General features: G+C 38.1%; 1 pseudogene; it reads left to right on the top strand.

Moving 5' to 3' along the window:
- The first annotated feature begins 1,230 nt into the window (after positions 1 to 1,230).
- On the top strand, positions 1,231 to 11,199 carry LOC149194794 (large ribosomal subunit protein uL11y pseudogene; annotated as a pseudogene).
- Positions 11,200 to 11,547: the final 348 nt, after the last annotated feature.

Here is an 11,547-nt window from a genome sequence, read left to right as displayed (position 1 = left end):
AGTAACCCTATTGAGAAATGTTGTTTTTACATCCATCTGGTGAATCTTCCACCCCATTTGCTTAGACAGAGCAAGAATTGATCTAATATATGTGTACCTTGCTACAAGAGCAAAGGTATGCTCATAGTCAATTCTTAAATTGATATTTTTTGTCTTAATTGTTTATTGTCTTAAATGGGTTTTTTCTTAAGTGGCCATTGCCTTAAATATAAAATTGTCTTCAAATACTTTTGTCTCAAATTGTTTTTCCCTTAAATATAAAGTTTTGTCTTAAAATATTTTTGTCTCAAACTATTTTGGTAAATAAATATAAAGTTTGTCTTAAAATAATTTTGTCTTAAATACAAAGTTTTGTCTTAAAATATTTTGTCTCAAATTCTTTTTGTCTTAAAATATTTTTGTCTTAAATTTTGTATTTAAGACAATTCAATTGATATTAAATTTTAATATAAAATAAATAAAATAAAAAGTGACTCTTTGAGACAAAAGATTTATTTTGTATTAAAAAAGTGTCTTAAAAGTGCCCTTGGTGTAGTAGTGAATAATCTTGAAACTATTCATAATGAGCTCTTTTTTAAGTTGTACGACCATGTCTCTCTAGAAGATGATCTAAGGTTGCACTACATGTAATATGGCATTCTCAATGGAACCATTGCGCCCTTTTTAGTCTGGATGCTACTACATGGAATCTTCACATTGCATAATATGTTTCTCACATCACTGTGGAGTATGCTTTTGACAACCAGAAGTGCTTATTCAGGCTTCATATTCATCATTTTTAAATACCTAAAGAAACAACAATAGCAAGTGTGTGCTAGTGATCTTTGACTCAGACAAAGCATCTATTAGCATATTCCATTGAGAATAAATCTATGCCATTCATTTAAAAAATAAAAGAAGTCAATGATGCCCCATCCATTTGGGGGTTGATTCAGAAATTCCTATGACGAATAAAAGAAAAAAAAACCTATTTAAATGTATGGACTGGTCTAATTCATCTTAAATTAAGACAAAAGGAAGAAAATTTAATCTCTATGTAAATGTATGGGCTTGTCTAATTTTGGTGCAATAGACTGGAATATTGAACTAAGCCAAGGGAGAGAAATGAACCAATGAACAAGAAAGAAGCCTATTGTTCAACCAATTCTCTAGAGATGTTGCTTAACCTAATCGATTGAGAAAAGAAAGGGGAGTGAAACTTGCAGTTAGTTTAAGTAATCCAAGTTCGAGATGCGAGGAGCAGGTAAGAAGCGAGCATCCTTGAGTGATATATAATTATTAAAAAGAGAAACCCTCATTCTTAGGGACAGTATAATATCCACTAAATATAGAGATTGGGCAGATATCATGACACTAAATCAAATAAGAGTGTTCATGTACAAAATATTGGAGGGGCGACGAAAAGGCCATGTTATCAAGGTATTCCTGTAACTCCCTGATGAGCCTCATAAATCGGTAATTATATGGGCTCATTTTAACTACTAACTTAGTCAAATCAACCATTCTCTTAGCTTATTGTATGATTTTCTTATTATATTTATGCTTATAGGGTGAGTTGAGTTAGTCATTATGCCATGTGGTCTAACATGTATTTAATGCAGATTATTAATGGATTTCAAGGTCAACGTCAAGGATCTAATTGTCAAACTGCAGCAGTAACTCAAAGTAGACAAGGGAGAGGACTTACAGGAGGGAATCACCCTCATTTATTTCTCCTCACTTTGAATTCCCATTCATTCAGCTCGGAGTACAAGCCGTTGAATCATGCACTAGAAGGCAGCCGAGCAAGTGGAAGATGATTGATAGTTATCTCAAGTTTTGGGAGCAAAGCCTCCCTAATTTTAAGGAAGCTGTTGGTAGCTTTAGAAGCATAATTAGAGAGGCATAGGGCCTTACTAGGGTCTACTTTTTTTTGCTTCTGTAAACTCTGCTCAAATTTCGAGCTTACTATTTTATGACAGTTTTATGTAATCTTGCTATTTTTTTATAATGAAGATGGAATCCTTTTTGAGCTATCACTGAGTTACCTCATAGGGCTAAAGCTCTTGGGTTAGGGCCTAATCCGAGTAGCCAAGCTTCTCTTTACTTATATTTGTATGCTTTACTTGAGTTTGTAGATTAGTTTGTTGTTAGATGCATTTCTCTTATGGTTAAGAATAGGTTGCTTTTGATGATTTAGTAGCTTGCTTCCATTTTTGCTCTCTGTAGCAGGTTAAGCAGTGATCAGAGAAGATTCAAAAGGCTAGTAGCAGTGAATTGGCCTCTCTTCCTCCCTCTTGGAGCATGATTTGAGGCAATGACTCTCTTGCTGCCCCAAAAACACATATTTTCCTCATTCCTAGGACTTTTAGTGTTTGCACCTCTCTAGTGGGTTGATAGTCTAGTTTTTCTTTACTTTAGATTTTCTTTATCATGTTCACTTCCTGATTTACAATAGTCCTTTTGCATGCTTTCCTTTCTTACAAAATTTCCTAGCATTTCCTTCTATACATCATAGTTTAGGCCATTTTAATGCAAAACTCTGTTTTTTCCTAGGATGCACTCATTTCATTAGTTGCTTGATTTTCATGGTGGACTGTCAACTTTTATGCTGCAGATCTATTCCAGTAGTAGGATATCTTACCAGCAATCACACCCTCCATCTAATCCATGCCCTATAGGTCTCCCAAACCTCGCCTCAATTCTGCCCTAGTTTCCTTCATTTTTCTTAGAACTTCTTCCTCCCTCCTTGAGAAAACCCAATCATCTTTCTCTCTCCTGGTGATTCATGGTAGACCTTAGGCATCCTAACACCTCATTCTAACCTTCATCCACCTTTTCCACCGACTCTCACACCCTGAAAACAACAAAAATTTCTCTCGGCCTCCTCCTGTAGGCCTCCTGTAGTTTCCCTACTTTCCTCCTGTAGTCTTTCCTGTAGGCTTTCTTGTGAAGGCCAAGTGTGAGAAAAGCCTCGAGAAGGCCACCTAAGACCTACTATGGCCCATCAACACCATCCTACATCCTCCCAAGCTCCAAAACCACCCTATAACACAACCCATTCACTGCCACACTCAAACACAATAAATTAAATGCATGTTAAATTCACATAATAACACATAAAAATCGAAAAATATTTTTTTTGCTTATTTGTTTCCAGAAATAGCATGGTTATATCTTGTTTACTTCCTTTAGTAGGTAATGGCATTTATTTCATGGCTTTCATAGTGTTTTTGGGAAAATTAGAATTAGATTGTTAATTAGGGTTTACTAGGTTTTGCTTTACATTAAAGTCTTTCTCCTTTCTGCAGTTAGAATAGCATCTGTAGAGCAATATTTCTTTCCTTTCATCACACATAGAGCTTCTTCTAAAATCTATAGAAGTTGGCTTGAGCTCCTAGTGATCTCGCACCGGCTGACCAAGTGACAACCTGCAGTGAGAATTAGTTCTTGTGCATATAGCACTGACGCTTCCAAGTTTGTTACGAACTACCGGGCTGATAAAAGTAAAGTTGGTAGGCCAAGAGTTGCAGCATTCTTGCTGCAATACTGGCACTCACCACTTTTTGGTACCATTTCCAAGGAAGCACCAGAGTAGTCTGTGATTACTGCTTTCTTCTATTTCCTATTGCAACGTTCTGCTAATAGTTTATTTCAGTAAAAGTATAATAGTCTTTTCTTTTCTTTTAGTTTTTCATTTCCTTGCTCTCCTTTTCAATTCTGTAAATTTCCATTAAACAAGTTCATTTTAGGTAGTTGCAATTTGTTTTGTTCAATCACAATTTTAGTTTTTGTAGTTACTTTTAGTTTGGTGAAAAAGAAACAGAAAACCAACCAAAAATATTTCCTTTCATGCCTCGTAGGAGTAGAGATAACTTAGGAAAAAAATTCCCAACACCCCCACTGCTTCACATAGCCAACCTTCTCTCTTCTTTGGTGGCTGAAATCAAGAAGATCCCCTAGGTGAACATCTAGACATATTTGAAGAACCTATAGTGGAAGAAGAAGAAGAAAATATTCCTCTGGAGCCAATGGATGAAAACAGAAATGCTAGGGGAAATGGAGAGAGAATAGAGGGTACCACCCTACCCTAGGAGACAAAAGAAATCAAAGCAGTGACAAAGGAAAAAGTAGCTAAGTTTTTGAGGGAAAACATATTCTACAAGTTTAGCTATTTTAGAGAGTTGGTCATAGACCAAGGCAGTCATTTCACTTCCAACCTGATTGAAGACATGCTCACACATTATAAGATCAAGCACAGGACTTCCACCCATTACCATCCACAAGGAAATGGACAAGTGGAGTTCACTATCAGAGCATTGGAATCGATCCTAACCAAGGTAGTGAGTAGTAATAGAAAAGTGTGGGCAGACAAATCAGTTGAGGCCACTTGGGCCTACAACACAATATGGAAGACCACCACCGGGTTCACACCATATGAACTATTTTATGGGGAGAAGGCTTTGCTATCAATAGAGTTTGAATTCAGTACCCTAAGGATGGCAGCTCAGCTGGACCTAGACCTCAGCCATACACAAAAGGAGAGATTACTTTAGGTCAATGGATTGCATGAATATAGATTGCAAGTCTTTCTCCATACAGAGGTAGTTCAGCTTCAGAGAAAGATATGGCATGATAGAAATATCAGGGAGAAGCAATTCCAAGAGGGAGATTGGGCACTACTCTATGATTCAAGATACAAGGATCTCAAAGGAAAGCTGAGGACAAGATGGCTGGGACCCTACACTGTGGAGAATGCAATGACAATGGTTCAGTTCTAATCAGAACCATTGATGATGAAGCCATCCACGTGCTTGTCAATGGACATCAGTTGAAAGTCTACAAGAAACCCCTCTCCAAGTGAGAGTTTATTGAAGACTTGAATAAAATAGTGATGGTATGGAGCATGTCTTAGCTTCCACTTAACCCACTCACTGAAGAAAAAAGAGAAAAAAAGGACTGAAGTGAAAACCTCCATGAAGCGCTTGAGTCCCATCATTGGGTTGAACACCTCTTTTGAGGTGTCCCAATGATATAAAAAAAAGGAAAATAATAAGATCCTTTGGTGAAAACCTCCCTTGGAGGCACCCAGGGCTGGAAATTAAGGTGAAAACCTCTCTAAGGCGCCCTAGTTGTTTTCAAAAAAAAAGAGAGAAAGAAAAAATGAATTTTTATTACATTGCAGGTTTGAAGCAGGACTACAGGGAGTAGAAGAAAGTGCCATGGGGACCTTGAAATTCATACCAAAATCCATATCATCTTCTCCACACCTTCCTACATCATTTTTAGCATCTCTTTAGCCCCACTGTACCTCTTCTTCCAAAATTGTGTTTTCTACAGGAGGCTCTGTTTTTTCTTCAGGAGGTTCATGTAGGAATTACGGAGAGCCAAAAGTGTCTACAGGAGGCAGTTTGAGGGACAAGAAAAGCTTCATGAGGAACCTATAATCCCTCTTACCATCTTTAAACCTCATTGCCATCATTCCCAAGCCTGCATCACACTCCAAGCATCATTATTTTTTTTTCCTTTCCAAGAAAAAACACAGAAAAATAGTTTTTTAGTTTTGAAAAGAAAAGCAAAAATAAAAAGAGGAAAATGCACCATTAACTTTACCTGAAGCTTACCTACTATCCCTCCATCATTAATATCCACCTCTAGAATCATTCTTGAACTCCAAGCACAGGGAAATAACTGAATTTTCATGGGGAGAAGCAGCTACAGGAGCTCCTATAAGAATTCTTATAGCAGCTGATCCCATAGAAGTCCAGCACTAGCAGCAAGGGAGAACACATCTAAAGGTTGAAAAGGAACATGCAGCGTAGCTCCAGCAAAAGAAGAACCTGCAAAAATACACAACAACACATGAGCAAGCAGAGACAACATGCATGAAGGAAAATGAAGGCATGCAGCAGAGAAAGTCATAGCACCTCACAGTCGATGGCAAAAAATACACTTGGACTACATGTAAGTAGCTAAGTCACTCCTCTATCTGCATTTGTGTAATTAGGAATCATAAAAATGCAACGAGATGGTTGAAATTGAAAGAGGGAAAGGTGGCTAGTTAACTTGGCCACCTTCACTTAGTTGACTCCACTTAACCAAGATATCACCCACACGTGCGCACAGTCAACTCAAGCAAAAGAAGCGAAAGATAGGTAGTGGGAGGAAGATTTAACTCCGATGCAGTAATGAGGGGATGACTACAACAGAGGTTATGATGACCAAGTAGGTGGGGACCAACAATCCTAATCTGGGTAACGTACACCTTGCCAGCTTAGCACGCATAACTGAAAATAGCCATAAAAGGTAATGAGCACACCTCCCCACACATTCTCACCACCTTTTCTTTGGTTTTTCCTTGTAACTCAACCACTGAGTAGTATTATTATGCCCCCATATCCTCATATACACCATCTTCCATCGATTTCCTCCATATTTTTTCTCTCAACATCTTCTACAAGAGCCCTATAGGTTTTCTACAAGAGCACCTATAGGAAATCTACAGGAGGGGCAACAGGCTTCTACAGGAGGGGAAGTGAGTCATTTCGAAGGGAGGAAGTGTGATTTTTGGCATGAATTTCAGTCTAAAGAGGTAGGTTTCATGAATGCCCTATGCTGAATATCAAAATGTGAAAGAGTTGGTCTCAAATTGAAGATAAAATGAATCTTTAAGAGGGTAGAAATACATAAAAATAAATAAAAAATAATGTTTTCTTCAAAAAAACAAAGTCCCCTCTGTTTTTCTATTTCACTCAAAATTCTTTGTCACCACCTCCATATCTATTTTTTCAAAAGAAGTATAGGTAGTATGAAAGGGGGGTTTATGAGAAAAGAGCCCACTAACTCCACTAGACTCCATGCAGATTCTCAAGTGATGGAAATATTTACAAGGGCAAACTGGATGAATTTCTTTGAGAAGTTTAGAGGGTTTGATGATGAAATTGCCCATGAATTTGATCTCTCTCTAGTCGCTCACACAGGAACTCATGCTACTATAACCATTAGAGAGCTCTCCATTGAAAGAACCCATGAATTCATTAGTAGGGTCACTACCCTTCCTCTTGGGTTGCTTTGGATTAAAGATGAGAAAATAATTGGTCAAGCTTCCAAGAGGAAATTTCTCCAAGATAGTGAAACCCCTATTGAAGACAAAAATGGAATTAGAAGGACTAGTGTACCATATCCATGGGATGAGGTTATCTAACAAGTGATAAAATACATTTCTTGTGAGTGGAGGCACAAAATTGTTTATGGATATCATTGCAAAATCCTCCAAGAATTGAGATATGGCATGGATACCCCAACACATCAAAAGCTCAGTATCCCTTACTTTCTCCTTCAGTCCCTCATTGACTCTAGCACTAAGGTACAAGAAGGAAATTCATAGTAGCTAGCTCACCATGGCCTAATCAAGATCATAGTAGGAGAAACCCTCCATACCCTTACAATCCCTATAGCATGGGAAGTTTTCATAAATATGACAGTTGAGGGTGACATCAAGGCATTAACTTATGATGTCAATCCTGTTGTGAGTGAGGAGGGTGAATAGCAAGGAGGAGAAGATGAAGCTAATGGTAACATAGCAAAGCAAGAGAGGAAGGAGGAAAGGAAAGAAATAAAGGAGGGAAAGTTGAAGAGATAGAATGAGAGGTAGAAAAAGAGACAAAGCATGGGGAGGAAAAAGAGACACAAGAGGGAGAAAAAGAGGCAGTGAGGGCAGAGAAAAGAGAAGAGTACCTTGAAACTTTGGAATTGAGGGCATCATAAATGAAAATATTGTTAATAAGAAAGTAGAATTGACCATTGATGATAATATCTGAGCCATAAGATCCTATAACACTCATCAGCACACACAACCTACTTTCCAATGACCCTTAGATTGCCCCTAAATATCTAGCCAATCAAGAACAAGGCATTGCACACTTTGATGATATGCTTAGGCTACTTGGGGATGACTGTGTGCATGAATGCATGAGAAGATGGAACAACCGACCCCACATATTGTAGATCAGAGAGTACCATTCACCCATGAGGCTGAAGGAGGCATTGAAAAGAGTGCCAATGTACAAGCGCTCCATGCAAAGGCTGAAGGTCGACTAGATTGGCCTCAAGCTAAGTCCTCCGCTCATATTAGGCATGCTGGAAGGAAGAAGAGAAGAAGAAGAGAAGGAGCAGTGGAAGGACATAGACAGAAAGGCAGGATTTTATGGATAACATGAGCATACCACATCTAAAGCCTAGAATGCTAGGGAGGCCACTGGGCCATGAAATACCAAAAGATTGACTAGGTTGCTCAGAATGTGAGAAACACCTTCAGTAGGGGGGTGATGATGAGCCTCATAAATGGGTAATTATATGGGTTCACTTTACCTCCTAACTTAGTCAAATCAACCATTCTCTTATCTTATTATATGATTTTCTGATTATATTTATGCTTATAGGGTGATTTGAGTTAGTTATTATGCCATATGGTCTAACATGTACTTAATGCAGATTATTGATGGATTTCGAGGTCAAAGTGAAGGATCTAGTGGTCAAACTATAGCAATAACTCAAAGTAGACAGAGGATAGGACTTATAGGAGGGGATCCCCCTCATTTATTGTCCTCACTTCGAATTCCCCTTCATTCATCTTGGAGTACAAGCACCCGATTCATGGACTAGAAGGCAGTCAAGCAAGTCGAAGATGATTGATATTTATCTTGAGTTTTGGGAGCCAAGCCTCCCTACTTTTAAGGAAGATGTTGGTAGCTTCAGATGTATAAGTAGAGAGGCCTAGGGCCTCACTATAGTTGACTTTTTTTCCTTGTGTAAACTCTGCTCAAATTTTGAGCCTACTATTTTCTCACAGCTTTATGTAATCTTGCTATTTTTTGATAATGATGATGGAATACTTTTTGAGCTAGAAATGAGTTACCTTAGAGGGCTAAAGCTCTTGGGTTAGGGCCCAATCCAAGCAACCAAGATTCTCTTCACTTTTATTTGTATTCTTTACTTCAGTTTGTAGATTAGTTTGATGTTAGATGCATTTCTCTTATGGTTAAGAATAGGTTGCTTTTGATGATTTAGTAGATTGCTTCTGTTTGTGCTTTCTATAGCAGGTTAAGCAATGATCAGAGAAGATTAAAAAGGCTAGAAACAATGCCTTGGCCTCTGTTCCTCCCTCTGGGACCATGATTTGAGGCAAAGACTTTCTTGCTGCCTCAAAAACATATATTTTCCTCATTCCTAGGACTTCTAGTGTTTGCAGCTCTCTAGTAGGTTGATAGTCCAGTTTTACTTTGCTTTAGATCCTCTTTATCATGTTCACTTACTGATTTGCAATAGTTCTTTTGCATGCTTTCCTTTCTTACAACATTTCCTAGCATTTCCTTCTATACATCATAGTTTAGGCCATTTTAATGCAAAACTTTGTTTTTCCTAGGATACACTCATTTCATTAGTTGCGTGATTTTCTTGATTGACTGTCAGTTTCTATGCAGCAGATCTCTTCCAGAAGTAGGCAAACTTGCCAGAAATCACATCCTCCATCTGATCCATTCCCTATAGGTCTCCCAAACCTCACCTCAATTCTGCCCTAGTTTCCTTCATTTTTCATAGAACTTCTTCCTCTCTCATTGAGCAAACCCAATCATCTTTATCTCTCCTGGTGATTCATGGTAGACCTTAGGTGGTCGAACACCTCATTCCACCCTTCATCCACCTTTTCCACCCACCCTCACACCCACAAAACATCGAATATTTCTCTCCGCCTCCTCCTTTAGGACTCTTGTAGTTCCCCTATTTTCCTCTTGTACTTTTCCCATGTCCTCCTGTAGTTTTTCCTGTAGGCATTCTTTTGAAGGCCGAGTGTGGGAAAAGCCCCCAGACGGCCACCTAAGACCTCTTAGGACCCATCCACACCATCCTACATTCTCCCAAGCTCCAATACTACCCTCTAACGCCATCTGTTCGCTGCCACACTCACACGTAATAAATTAGATGCATGTTAAATTCACATAAAAACACATAAAAATCCAAAAATATTTTTTTTCTTATTTACTTCTAGAAATAGCAGGGTTAGATGTTGTTTACTTGCTTGAGTAGGTAACAAAATTTCTTTCATGGTTTTCATAGTGTTTTTGGAAAAAGTGGAATTAGCTTGTGAATTAGGGTTTACTAGGTTTTGCTTTACATTACATTCTTTCACCTTAGCATCTGTAGAGTAATCTTTCTTTCCTTTCATCACACATAGAGCTTCTTCTGAAATCTATAGAAGTTTTCTTGAGCTCCTAGTGATCTCACGCCGACTGACCAAGTGACAACGTGCAGTGAGAACTAGTACTTGTGCATATAGCACTGACGCTTCCAATTTTGTTACGAACTACCAGGTTGATAAAACTAAAGTTGGTAGCCCAAGAGTTGCAGCATTCTTGCTACAATACTGGCACTCACCACACCCTTGGAAGGGGATATATGCCAATATCATCGGTTATGGTATTGTTGGATTTGGAAAATGATAGGTCTCACACTCCTACAACAATAAACAATTGTTCGAGGATACCCATGACCAAGGATGAAGCCAAGTTACTCATATTTTCATGGGAAGACAAAATGAAAAATCGCTTTCATTTGCAGTTTTATTAATTCAGGTTAATTCAGATTCTAGATAAGGGGATTTATACTTGCAAGGGATAGCAACAACCATAGCAGCAAAAAAATTGAACAGAGTCACACCTCCCAAGCTGGATCCTTCCCAAGTGGTCGAAAGTGGAATTGTAATTGAGGGTCATTGGGGGAAAAGTGGGAGTTTCTTCGTCTCTGGCCCTTAAGATCATTTCTCTAGGTTTAGCATCCAATAATATTGGAGAAGACATTGTTTGGAATTGCAAAGGAGCAACAAAGGACTAGAAGGGTTTGAGGGTCACCATAAATCTAATCATTTCGAACATGCAAGCCAAGGTCGGTGTGGTGCCGATTCTAGTCACAAAATACCTCAAGGATCCTGAGAGAGATAGGAAGAAGACGAAGAACGTCAAGCACAATGGAAATATCTCCCTTGAAGCTTTCATTGAGATTTCTAGGGTTATCAGGCTGAGGTCCATGGCAATGGAATTGTCCTAGATGGCAAAGGAGATTATGGGAAGATTCCTCTATGTTAGATGCATGGTGGATGAAAAGGATCCTAAGGATGTGGAGGTAGAGATTGATGAAGGAGAGGTTGATATTTCCGAAGAATAAAATAAGAATTCACATTTGGTAATTGAAATGAAAAATACCTTTCATTTCTAGTATCAATTGTCACCGAGAATGCAAAATGTTTTGTACAAGTAATAAATAATATTTCCTCTTTACTCTGTTTCGGTCTAAGGTTTCTAAAGTAATTGGTTAATTTTATTTTTTTTAAGATTAAAAAAATTCAAAAATTTTCATCAGAATAAAAATGTTTTTCTTTTAAATCATGGCATGCTTGCAATCTTTGGCAATTTACTACATAACCCCTCCCAAACTTAAAAAATAGGAAATTGTGTGGATAATAATTCCTACTCATTAGGGAACATTTAGTTAGCAAAAAGGAGAAATATTGAT

Source organism: Pinus tabuliformis, chromosome 2_2, assembly GCF_031772625.1.
Source record: "Pinus tabuliformis cultivar Carrire ecotype Pingquan chromosome 2_2, CPIR1, whole genome shotgun sequence".
In the NCBI taxonomy this organism is placed as follows: Eukaryota; Viridiplantae; Streptophyta; class Pinopsida; order Pinales; family Pinaceae; genus Pinus; species Pinus tabuliformis.
The sequence above is the reverse complement of the archived record's forward strand: the minus strand, read 5'-3'. Positions and strand labels throughout refer to the sequence as shown.